Here is a 12,009-nt window from a genome sequence, read left to right on the forward strand (position 1 = left end):
TGGCAAAGTTGGGAGCACAGGTGGTGCATCTGCCATTGATCACAGCAGCAAATGGTTAATGATGATGATGATTTTGGTGATCATCACCAAAAGTGGATGACTGATACTACTGCTGACATTAGTTCTAGGACCCGGTGGGAGGAGACGAATGTAAACCCTCCAATCATCATCATTCACGGCATGTGCCGCGTCTGTCTGTGTGTCTGAACAGATGGATCCCGGCTTTTCGGATGACACCGGGGCAGGCGCTGGCATATAAATGGCTGCAGGATATCGGCACGGGTGAACCCGGGCAACCCGGAGCAGCTGCAGTTAAAACCACGGCGGCCGCCGCCACCGCCGCTGCCACCACTATCACCACTACAACCATCACATCCACTGTTGCCGGCATCACCACCACATACACCACCACCGCCACTGCCACCATCACGGTCGTCGCCACCGCTGACCTGAGACTGGTCTCGCTTTGCGACAGGGAGAGCGACAGAACCTCTGCAGCCGCTGTGCAACGGTAAGCCGCTCTGCGTGTGTGTCCTGTGTTTATATTATTACTTCTTATCACTTTCATTAATTACCAAGGAAAGCCCTACTGTGTCTTAAGATTTGTGAATGTTGGGAAGCGAGGTGAAAATGCAACGGGGATATTTCACACACGGATGATCGGGAGTTGTGACCTTGTAGAGTAATAATAGAGTTGGTGGTGCAGGAGACGAGAGAGCAGAAGAAGAAGAAGCGGTCGCGACTTGCTCGTGTGGGACGAGCAATCTGCTTTTTCTTCCGCCGCCGGCTGCTTTCTGGTGGAGTGTCCACCGCAGAGTAGCCATGACGACGCAAGGGGTGGTGATGATAGATGTGCATTAGTATCATCACCACCACTATGACCACATACACACACACACTTCACCCTCTTCCCATCCCAAGATATACATACACACAACACACACATACACACCGCATGCCCACATACACACCACACGCCCACATACACAACACACACACGTACTACACACACATGGGCTGCTAGGCCTTGCCATGGCTGGTCATCCGGGTTTCACAACCCAGCCAACCCAGCCTCGCTTGCCAGAGGAACTCACCAATGTCCAGAACTTTCAAGGATCTGTGAGTTCCTGGAACTGTAATCCGGCCTGGTTAATCCCAGGATGGATCAAAGGCAGGACACCCTGAACGTTGCAAAATGGCGCAGACGATCCTTGGGAGCAGCCAGCGCCAAACCAGCAGTGGCACAATGCTCATCAGCGGACGCAAGCGATGGACCAGGGGACAATTGCAGCCAAGACACTAGACCCCACACACACCATACATTATGATTGACATTGCAATATACCTTGTAAAATTAACTTGTAAATATACATTAAACGATGTTGCCTCGTTTGCTGGTGCGGCCTGGGTTCAATGTGTCTTGGCTTGTGTGAAGTGTCTTGGAGAAAACAGAGGTTGTGGAGGAGAGCATGGAGGAGAGAACGGAGTTGGTGGAGGAAGGGGAGGCTGAAGGGAAGGAGGATTTTTTTAGATAAATAGCGGGGTTATTAAAATTTGCGGTGTAGTTTTTGTGACAAGAACAGGCGGGAGCGGTTAAGGAAGGGTAGTGATAGGAGTTGGGGTAGTGATAGGGGTTGGGGTAGTGATAGAAGTTGGGGTAGTGATAGGGGTAAGGGTGGTGATACGGGTGGTTATAGGAGTTGGGGTAGTGATAGGGGTTGGGGTACGCCTGGTCGTAGCTGGTGCGCCGGAGTAGCAACAGTATGATGGGCTCGGGAGAACTGTAAAAGTTTAACACGAAGGCATTCTCGTGTTAAATATGAACTAAGACTCTCACCCCCGCATAGACTGCTTCAACTCATGCATCGACTCCCATCACTCAGCAAAGCCACACCATTGTTCACGACCACCACGCGCAACCATCACCACGCGCAAGCGAACTGCGTGAGGATGACAACTGCACGGCATTCACCACCATGATGGGGATTTTTGGGTCGTGCTGGCCAACACCCCCCCTCCTTCCCCCCCCGTGTGCCATGCCAGCCTCCATATAGGTGCTGCTCACTAATAGCACTTGTCCCGAGTCTGTAAGGGCTATACGGGGCATCTTTGTGTGTATGTGTGCATCAATATCCTCCAATCTCATCCCGCTCGTTCCATCGGTCTCACGTAACCAGACGGGAGCGTCATTTTGGAATGCGATATGATTACGCTGGGTTACCCAGGAATCCCTCACGGAGCTGAGACTCCGGACCATCTCCGTGCCCTTCAGCTTTTTTCTCTGTGCTTCGTCAGTGTCCACATTTCTGATTTGATTCACGTTATGCAGATCTCAAAATGTAAAAAAATATAGTAATTTCTTTTTTCATCTTGCAGGAATCAATTCGTTTCCCAACGATGGGAAGGCAGTACTACAGTTCATCAATATATCAAAAAATATCCGTCAAACCTTTGGCAATTAAAATATTTATTACAGCTGCATTAAGCTTAACATGTGTAATTAAACCTCCAATCATTGTAATACGAAGACAAATATCCCCTGTAGAGCCTTAACTGACAGTTGGGGCAGGTGCTGTTCGCAAGCGCCTATGATGGCCCGCACAGCACACGAGATGGGTAGCAAGCACCACGCCCGACCACATTTGTCTCCCCAATGGCGATGTTTACACACTGCACAAGGTACTCATTTGAGGCTGAGTTGACCTAGAGAGAGGCCCAGCATCAGTTCAGATAATCATCACTGCTGTTGGCTGTGAGCGGGTATCTAACTCGGGTCGCCGGGTTCATAGACTTGAGTTAACTAATGCACCACTGCTCCCCGATACCTTGTAATAACGCACATTATAACACACCTCAACTGAATTATAAGACGCATCCAATGCAAGTTATACAAATATTCTTACACAACTACAGCCACCATTCACGACTATGTGGCAGTGAGATCACCGCAGTGCTTGTGCCAGGCTACATGCACGTTGTAGCCACGTGACGTGCCGAAGGCATACTGACAGGTCATGAAACAGACCAAGATGTTGTGAGTTACCTGACTGAGATGGCAGGCAGATGAACCACCTATGCTCCCCACTTTGCCAACTCGTTCAGTTTTAGCCACCTGGAGAGCCTCTCGTTGTTGTGAGCGTCACTCCTGCGCCCTCCGCTATCCTTGGACGCTGCATCCAACTGCCCAGTAGTGTCCATCACGAGCCTCTTCCACATGAGCCTGACAACACACACACTCGCTTACAGGAGCACAATAAACACCCATTAATGGAGTTGGCGAAACATCCTACTGTCGGGCCGTAGCGCTTGGGAAATTGTTGGCAGTGCTTCTGCCTGCCCTTCCAGCGTGTCTGTGCTTTCCAGCAATTCTGAATCATTCTCTCTACTCTCTGTGAAATTTAAACAAAAGGCATTACACGCAATAAACGTTTCAATTTCATGAATAGTTAAACTACCATTTTAAAGCACAGGGGAAGAAACGTGAGTTATAATTAGAACGATATGGTGGGCACTTTTGCAGAGTGCAAGGGCTGTTTTGGAATACTTGAAATTCATCCCAAGTGAAAATTATACTAATTTGGCAAATAATGAAAATTACACGGGAAAGGTAAAGTGCCCTGGTGCATCTGGAAATCTGGCGAAATCCTCAAAACTAGAGCCCGACATATACATCTGTCGATATTTGGCTTTCTTTTTTAAGCGTCATTTTTAAGCATTTTATGCCACCAATGTGCCCCGATGTTCGTTCGCTTCTCAATCCGCTTGTTTTGGTGAGAGTCGCGGCGGCAGCATGTTGAGTAGGGCGGTCCAGACTCCTTTTCCCTGGTGATAGACTCCAGCACTACATTACTCTACACTACTACACTATACACAAGACACTTTTATACACAGACTCTAGCTCTTCCTGGAGATTTTCCAGGCATTCCCAGGCCAGCCGAGCGACATTGTCCCACCAGCTTGTCCTGGGCAGCCCTGGGGTCTTTGCCGAGTGGGACATGCTGCCCGGGAGAGATCCAAGGAGAGTCTACCGGGACTCCGATGTTTGATACGTTAAAAAATTTATGAAAAAAATGAATTATTTTTCCTGTAAATGAGAGTATGTGATGATCATTTTCTCTTGGCCATTTTTTCTCTAGTTATTTATCAATTCATCTTTTAGTTTTATGATTTGCGAAGTGGTGCTTTTGTTTTTGTATCGTCTGCGTAATGGATCGCCTAATTTGATGTTGCAGCGTTGGGGGATGGCAATTGCGTAAAATGAAAATATTATTTGCTAAAGGATCCGGTAGAGGAAGTTCTAATACAATAGTGATGTGGAGAAGTTGACGCGTGCACATTCATTGCTAGCACATTCGGGATACTAACAATGCTGTAGGAGTGACCCCATCATGACCTCACCAACTCTTCCACACGACATCAGTCTCTGTACGTAGCCTATTCCATTTCACAACAGTAGTCGAGAACTGAACTCTGATGTCTCAGCACTGCCAGACTCTGCCAAAATAGGTTAAGTTCAATTTGCAAGTACTGTATTGTTTTCCTGCATATTTTTTACGTTGAATCTATAGCAAAAATTGATGTGTATTTGAATGTGTGCATTCTCAGTGCCAGCAGCACTAAGAACCTGGGTTCTAGCCCTGGGTCTGGCAGTATCTATTCTAGATTTGAAGCTTTCGTGACTGCAAGGATCCACACTCTTTGGTTCTATTCGGTAAAGTCACGTAGGTAATATAAGGTCTGAGGGTGGAAGTCTGGATGGCGTCCGATTCAAATTTCTCCATGAAAACATTGGCTATCACTGATACCAAGGTTCTTTGCAAACCCACGGGTTTTTATCACAGATTTGTTCACGAGGCAATTCAGATCTACAAACACAGACACAATTTCACCCGAGAAGATGGTTTCAAATTAAGCAACCATTGGAAAGATGTTCTAAATCGAACCAAACATTAAACTAATTTTCAATGGTATAGTATATTTTTTCAAGTAGTGGTACCCCAAACTTTCGCAGCACATGCGGGTGCATATGCACCCACATGTTCACTCCCTCTACACTTTTCATCATTTCTAGATTTAAAGCTTTCGTGACTGCAAGGATCCATACTGTTTAGTTCTATTTGGTAAAGTCACGTAAAAAACAACAAAAAATAAAAAAATTCATGACGTTTCGGCCACAACACAAGTGGCCTTCATCAGGTGAAGGGACCAGACTGTCTAGAGGACAGCTGGAGTGAACACACTCCAGCTTGGCTGTGTTCACTCCAGCGCTATCCTCTAGACAGTCTAGTCCCTTCACCTGATGAAGGCCACTTGTGTTGTGGCCGAAACGTCGTGAATTTTTTATTTTTGTTTTTTACGTGACTTTACCGAATAGAACCAAACAGTATACCTTTCATCATGCTAAGTCCGCCAATTAAAATTTTTCAAGTAGTGGTACCCCAAACTTTCGCAGCACATGCAGGTGCATGCGTACCCGCATGTTCACCCCCTCTACACCTTTCATCATGCTAAGTCCGCCAATTAAATGCTAATATTTATGCTAATTCCTTTGTCAAGGCACCTTAATCCCTCTCACACAGCTTAAAAGCCGTGGTCTGAGCTTGGCTCTGTTTCACTCCAGCGCAGTCTTCGAGACAGTCTGGTCCCCTTCACCTGATGAAGGCCGCTTGTGCTGTGGCCGAAACGTCGTGATTTTGTTGTTTTATTTTTTACCTATGTGACTTTACCGAATAGAACCAAAGTGTCTGGGTGTCTCTCTCAGGTTCATAATGGCTGAGTCAGAGACACTGAGCCAACACTGCTGAGATCCTGGGTTCAAGCTCTGGGTCTGGGTGTCTCTCTCAGGTTCATAATGGCTGGGTCAGAGACACAGAAGCAACACTGCTGAGATTTTGGGTTTAAGCCCTGGGTCTGGCTGTGTCTCTCAGGTTCATAATGTATGGGTCAGAAACACTGAGCCAACACTGCTGAGATCCTGGGTTCAATCTCTGGGTCTGGGTGTCTCCCTCAGGTTCATAATGGCTGGTTCAGAGACACTGAGCCAACACTGCTGACATCCTGGGTTCAAGCCCTGGGTCTGGATGTCTATCTCATGTTCATAATGGCTGGGTCAGAGAAACTGAGGCAACACTTCTGAGATCCTAGATTCAAACCCTGGGTCTGGTTGTCTCTTTCAGGTTCATAATGGCTTGGTCAGAGACACTGAGCCAACACTGCTGAGATCATGGGTTCAAGTCCTGGGTCTGGGTGTCTCTCTCAGGTTCATAATGGCTAGGTCAGACACTAAGCCAACACTGCTGAGAGCCTGGGTTCAAGCCCTGGGTCTGGATGTCTCTCTCAGGTTCGTAATGGCTGGGTCAGAGACATTGAGCCAACACTGCTGAGATCCTGGCTTCAAGTCCTGGGTCTGGGTGTCTCTCTCAGGTTCATAATGGCAGGTTAGAGGCCATAATGGCCTTTGAGAGGTATGTCTGAGAACAGAGCTGTAGAGCTCAATGGGCTTTACACGAGTTATACACTTACGGCTTGTATAGCAATAGGTTCAAAGTATTCTTGTTATCCAACGCAAGGAACGGACAAGATCACAGCTGACGACCTTCAAAACAAAATCTATTACTGGTGTTACACGCTGAGAACAACCTTAATATGGCAGTGGGATGAAGGGGCCTCCAAGAATAAACACCTGGATCGAGACCAACAGCATCACACCTCCTGGCTCAAACATTCCTCCTCGCAGACACTGGCGGTGCGATCATCAGCCGAGTCAGAACATCGCCAGGAGGCCGTTGCGTCCATCTCCCTCGCCAATGTAAAGTTAAAAACGCGAGCCACAGCAGTGCGACTGTGGCCAATGGAACCCAGACTATGTACAGTGAGTGCAGTGTACTCACTGTAAGTCTGCGCTCCGTCAACGGAGGAACAGCAAAACGACACGAACTCTGTCTGCTGAAAGTCTCCCGTCGCGAGGAGCAGACGTTGACGTCGGCATTTAGTTCCTGAACATATTGCCAGACACAAGAATGGAACGGACTGCGTGAGGCTATTGGTCTAAATGCGTCTCCGTGCAAGTGTAGGGCTGTCCACACAAGTCGATGGGTCTCTAGGCGAGTCTGGGGATATCTCTGTGAGTCTGAGCATCCAGTAAATAATCTGGGTCAGCATGTGGGTCTCTATGAGTCTATGGGTTTCTAAATAGGTACAGTAATTGGTATCAGCGCAGAGACCATCAAATTGCCACACGTGAGAACCCGGATTAATCACGGTTGCGCAGTTTGATTCCCGCATTGGAACCTGGGATCTAAGCGAAGTTAAACACAACACAGGCCTGCAAAGTGAGGGACATTAAGTCGATCAGTTGGGGACTGCGGGTCTCTATGCGAGTCGAGGAGTCTCTACGTAGGTCAAAGAACTTGTGGCCGAGTGAACGCAGTGGGTGAATGAGAAAGGCAATTGAAGGGCCGATTCAGGCACTGCATTGCAAGTCCACTCTGCCAACACGCGTTGTGCGGTGGGTAAAGTGTCGGGACTCTCTCACCTTTACCCAAGGATGTACTTGCCGACGTGGAAGAGTAGGCCAAAAGCAATAAATACACCTCCAGAAGCGCTTCTCCAGAGCTTGCTCTCGTCGTACCCGTCCTCCAGCAGCGGCGAGAGCGAGCACTTGCAGGGCTGCACCTTCACCCCTCTAGTGACGAAGTATTTTGTACACATCCCGTCAGCCACGCGGCCTGAGTCGACCCAGAGCTAGGGGCCCAGGACCGTCACCATTGACGGCCACGACACCCGGAAGAGGAACGTGGGCTGCCATGACGTCACTCACCCACGTGGCCGCGCGGCGCCGGAAGTTGTAAAAGGGGGCGGGGATCTCCGTCTGACGTCACCGTGACGTAATATCCAACGACATCCGGTCTCGGACCACGTGCCCTCAATGTTCGAGAGACACGTGGAGGAGACGGACGCAGAAGACAGCAGCTGAAGCCACTCCGAGCGAATACTCGAACAGGTGAGAGTGGAAGAGGTGTGGGGAAAGAGCAGCAGAGTGGGAACGAATCAGAGTGAGACTTGGTTACACTCGGCAGCTTCATGTGTTAAGGATGTGATTTTGTGTTCATGATGCAAGTCCGTGTTGATGATGTGAGTCCGTTTTGTTGATATGAGTTTGTGTTGATGATGTGGGTTTGATGATTTGGGTCCATGTTAATGTGTGTATATCAATAACGGAACAGTTAGACTTCTTCACAAATATGTATGTCGCCTGATGAAACTTGTGGTAATTATGGGCCTTCCATAAATGAGGTCACGCACCTTGGGGAGGGGGGGGGGGTCAGACATTTGTGACGATGTGTAACGAGGCGGGAGGGGGTTTCAGAAATGTGACGCCACATTAAAATGCGAAACTTTTAATATAGGCAACACATTCTACTTAACTAAATAGACTTTTTAATACATGTTTTCTCCTACAACATCAGTGCACTACAATGACAGTTTAAAGCGATTTGAAGCATGTTTATATATTTTTTTGGGGGGGGGGCAGAGCTTTGTGACGTCATATTTGAGGGGGGGTCTGACTTTTTGTGATGCCGTTTGACGAGGGGGGGGGGGGGGGGGTCAAAAATCGTCCAAAATCGCATGACGTCATTTATGGACGGCCCCTTAGTGGCTAAACGTCGTGCTCAAATTGTAAATGTTGTGGCTTGGCTCTGCAATGCACCGGTGTTCTGTACTAGTGACGAATTGGCATGTTCTGTTTAAGTGACAACCCTTACTAGTTGTCTGTGTCGGGTGGTGGCGGGTTTTAACGACACATTTATATATTTAACCCAAAAAACCCTCTATTATGGATGATATTAGTCGTAAAAGCCTACGTGTTAAACTGTGTTTGTGTTGATGATGTTGGTCCGTGTTGATGATGTGAGTCCGTGTCGATGATGTGGGTTCGTGTTGATGATGGATGTCCGTTTTGACGATGTGGGTTCGTGTTGGAGCTGTGGTTAAATCATGGGATGGGGGAGCATAGAAGTGCAGTACAATGATGGATTTTGCTGCTCTGTCTCACCCCATACTCACCCCTCTCAACCTCTCGTGATAGCTATCCCTGTGGGTCACAAGGTGGCTCAGAACTTGGTCTACAAGTGGCCATTAGTCTGCCAGCAGAGGGCGATGTGCAATCCCAAATGAGTAATTATATAAATGTTCAGGATTTCACGATATAGAGATGTGAATCTTATTGAGAAATGATCGTAGACTGTGTATGACCCTAGACTCGTCTCCCGCTTTCCTCACAGAAACCCAGAAGGTGTGAGACACAAACACTCTACGAAACTTGCTCTGCACGTCGCCAACATGGAGGTACGGCTCCTCAACTCGCGTGGTGATGTATGGGCGAATATGTGATTCACGTGCCTGTGTTCTCTACTCTCTCTCACAAATTCTGCCTGGCTGTGTGTCTACCTGCCTGTGTCTAGGTATCAAACAGTGTCTGACTGAGATCCTGTCTGTGTACCTGAATGTCTATTTTAACCAGAACATCTACAGCATTTTTATCTCTCCACTGCTGAATGAAGGCCTCCCCAAGCCGATGACACCTCTAAATATCCTGTGATATAATATTCCGTTCAGCTCCTGCTAGCTGAGATGATTTTATCGCTCGTTCTCCAGTTGGACGATCTCTCGGAAGTGCTCCATTACTTGGCTGTCACTGTTATTTTCCTTGACCATTGGTCAACATCGCTTATTGCCACAATGTGTCCTTTTTATTAAGAGTTTGACTGTTGTCATTCACCTGCGTATATTCTCTATTCCATGTGTTCCTCTTCCAAAAACAATCTGCAAATTAATACATTGGGATTACACCCAGTAACATTACGCACTGCTAAAAAAACATGCCAGGACCCTCCTGAATTTGGAAGCGAAGATTTCAGAAATGCTGGCTCAGTGTTCAATAACTGCACTTGCTCCAACAGTTTGTTAAATGCTATATTGTGGACATTTGTTTTTGTGTGTGTAGTCAAGCCAATCGAGAAAGATACAGAGGAAAGACGTGAGATGGAGTGCACTCTCAGACTCACAAGACGGAGCCACCATCCAGTGCAAAACCCCGCATGGTAATAACAATTATGGGGAACATCATATCAGCCATGTTGCATTGGTGATGTCACATCGGCCATGCTACATCGTGGAGTGCGGATGTGACGGCGGCAATGTTTCATGGAAGATGTCCTGGTTGCCATATTCTAGAGGTGACTTTAAGTGAGCCATATGGCATGGGTGACATCGTGCTGGTTTTCTTGTACGGGTGATGTCAAGTTGTCCATTTTTTACATGGAGGACATTGCGTCAGCCATGTTGGTTGGGGGATGTGAAGGTAGCCATATTACATGGGTGCTTAATTTTGCTTTCAGCTGATTGGCAGCTGATTGGCCTGTGTAGTGGAAGTGTTGCTGTAATACCTAGCAACCGTGCTGATAAAAGTGAGAGTTACCATTTAAATACAACTCACATATTTACGTAAGTCTGTTTTCTCCTTCGTTGTCAACCAGACTTATGACAAAATGATTAATTTATTTCCTATGTCCCAATGTGCTTTCACACGGCATCTAAAGTTTGGACAGCAAGGTGTTACAGTCGTAACACAGCAAGAAGGCGTGGGTTTGATTCCTGACTCGGATGTCACTGCATGTTGAGTTTATGTTCTCGACCTGTTCCGCACGAGATTCCTTCAGGGACTCCAGTTTCCTCACGTAAAAAAACAAACTGTTACTGTCATTGGCCAAACTTTAAAGACTTAACAATTACCAGCAGCTATTCAGTTCTGATTACACCATCAGCCCCTATTGTAATAACTCGGCAAGAACAAGGCTGTCCGTGGAAAACCTACTTCCGTTCCTCCCTTAAATAAAAGTCATCTCTTCTCCCTTGCCCATCCTACTGCTACTCTCTGACTCTGTCCCTCAGCTGCGATCAAGCCTACCTCAACCCATATCACTACCTCGACCCCTATCATCACTTCTATCACTACCTCTACAGCTGCTCCCTAACCCCCGACCCTCATTCAAGACCAGGCCTACCCTCACCCCTCCTTAACCTCTCATGCCTGTTCTGCTGTCACCATACCTACACCACCACTTTTAATAACCCTGCTTTTTGTCTCAACTATTATCATCTTATGCACAATGTTGTAATTGGTGTAATGCACATTGGAATAAGGCGCGATATGAATCTAAGATAAGAAACAAGCATAGTAATAATAATGTATTAATTATTGTTTTTGTTGCCATTTCTGCAGAAATTTTGCAGCTCTACGGCAGCTACCTGAAAGAAAGTGAGCGAACAGAGCTCTTAGCCATGCAGGAGATATGGTACTTTGGGCTCCAAAATCAAGCTCGGGGCTTCTACAATAATGGTTACGATGATGAAGACGACAATTATATTCCGGTAAGGCACTCCACAAAATACCCGCCTTGGAGGCGATGCCATGGCTCGGTGGTAGTGGGCTTGCTGCTCGTTGCAAAAGTCTGTGGAATAAATACGGCAGGCCACCCTGGTTATTACTTCGGGTGTCATCATCATCATAAACATCGTCATCACATTGAGCATAATCAACTGCACGCGGTATCATTATCGCGTTATCAGGTACACCATCATCAACGACAATGTCCTCACACCACGGTGTTGTCACACACTCCTTGTAACTGGTATTGGCCAAATATATCAATGCTGAAAAATTACCTGCATATATGCAGTTGGTATTTGATGTCAATGTATTTACTCTGGAAATACACTTTGATTCTGATAGCAACATTGCCATTAAATTTTCAGGACGGTTCTGACAATTTATTGCAGTATTTAGCGAGGTTGCTGTGTGTAAAACCAATTGATCAATTTGCAGGTACGTTTTCAGCATGGTTGGTCATCACCGGTTACATTGTGAGTGTTTATTACCAATGGGCAGATTTCAAAGAACCAGCATGTAAGCCATGCAGAACAAGGGGAAAGCATACAAACTCTACA

General features: G+C 46.9%; 2 long non-coding RNA genes across 2 annotated transcripts; one reads left to right on the forward strand and one right to left on the reverse strand.

Annotated features, from left to right (window-relative positions):
• Window positions 1-2,481: 2,481 nt before the first annotated feature.
• On the reverse strand, window positions 2,482-7,713 carry LOC142905716 (uncharacterized). Its single transcript, XR_012929733.1, has 3 exons — window positions 7,535-7,713; window positions 6,891-6,995; window positions 2,482-3,220 (listed from the first exon to the last, which is right to left on the reverse strand). It is a non-coding gene; the product is annotated as an uncharacterized LOC142905716 (long non-coding RNA).
• Window positions 7,714-7,791: 78 nt separating this feature from the next.
• On the forward strand, window positions 7,792-10,084 carry LOC142905717 (uncharacterized). Its single transcript, XR_012929734.1, has 3 exons — window positions 7,792-8,002; window positions 9,285-9,348; window positions 10,007-10,084. It is a non-coding gene; the product is annotated as an uncharacterized LOC142905717 (long non-coding RNA).
• Window positions 10,085-12,009: the final 1,925 nt, after the last annotated feature.

Source organism: Petromyzon marinus, chromosome 58 (genome assembly GCF_048934315.1).
Source record: "Petromyzon marinus isolate PM22_M1 ecotype Great Lakes invasive population chromosome 58, UKy_Petmar_22M1.pri1.0, whole genome shotgun sequence".
Taxonomy (NCBI): Eukaryota; Metazoa; Chordata; class Hyperoartia; order Petromyzontiformes; family Petromyzontidae; genus Petromyzon; species Petromyzon marinus.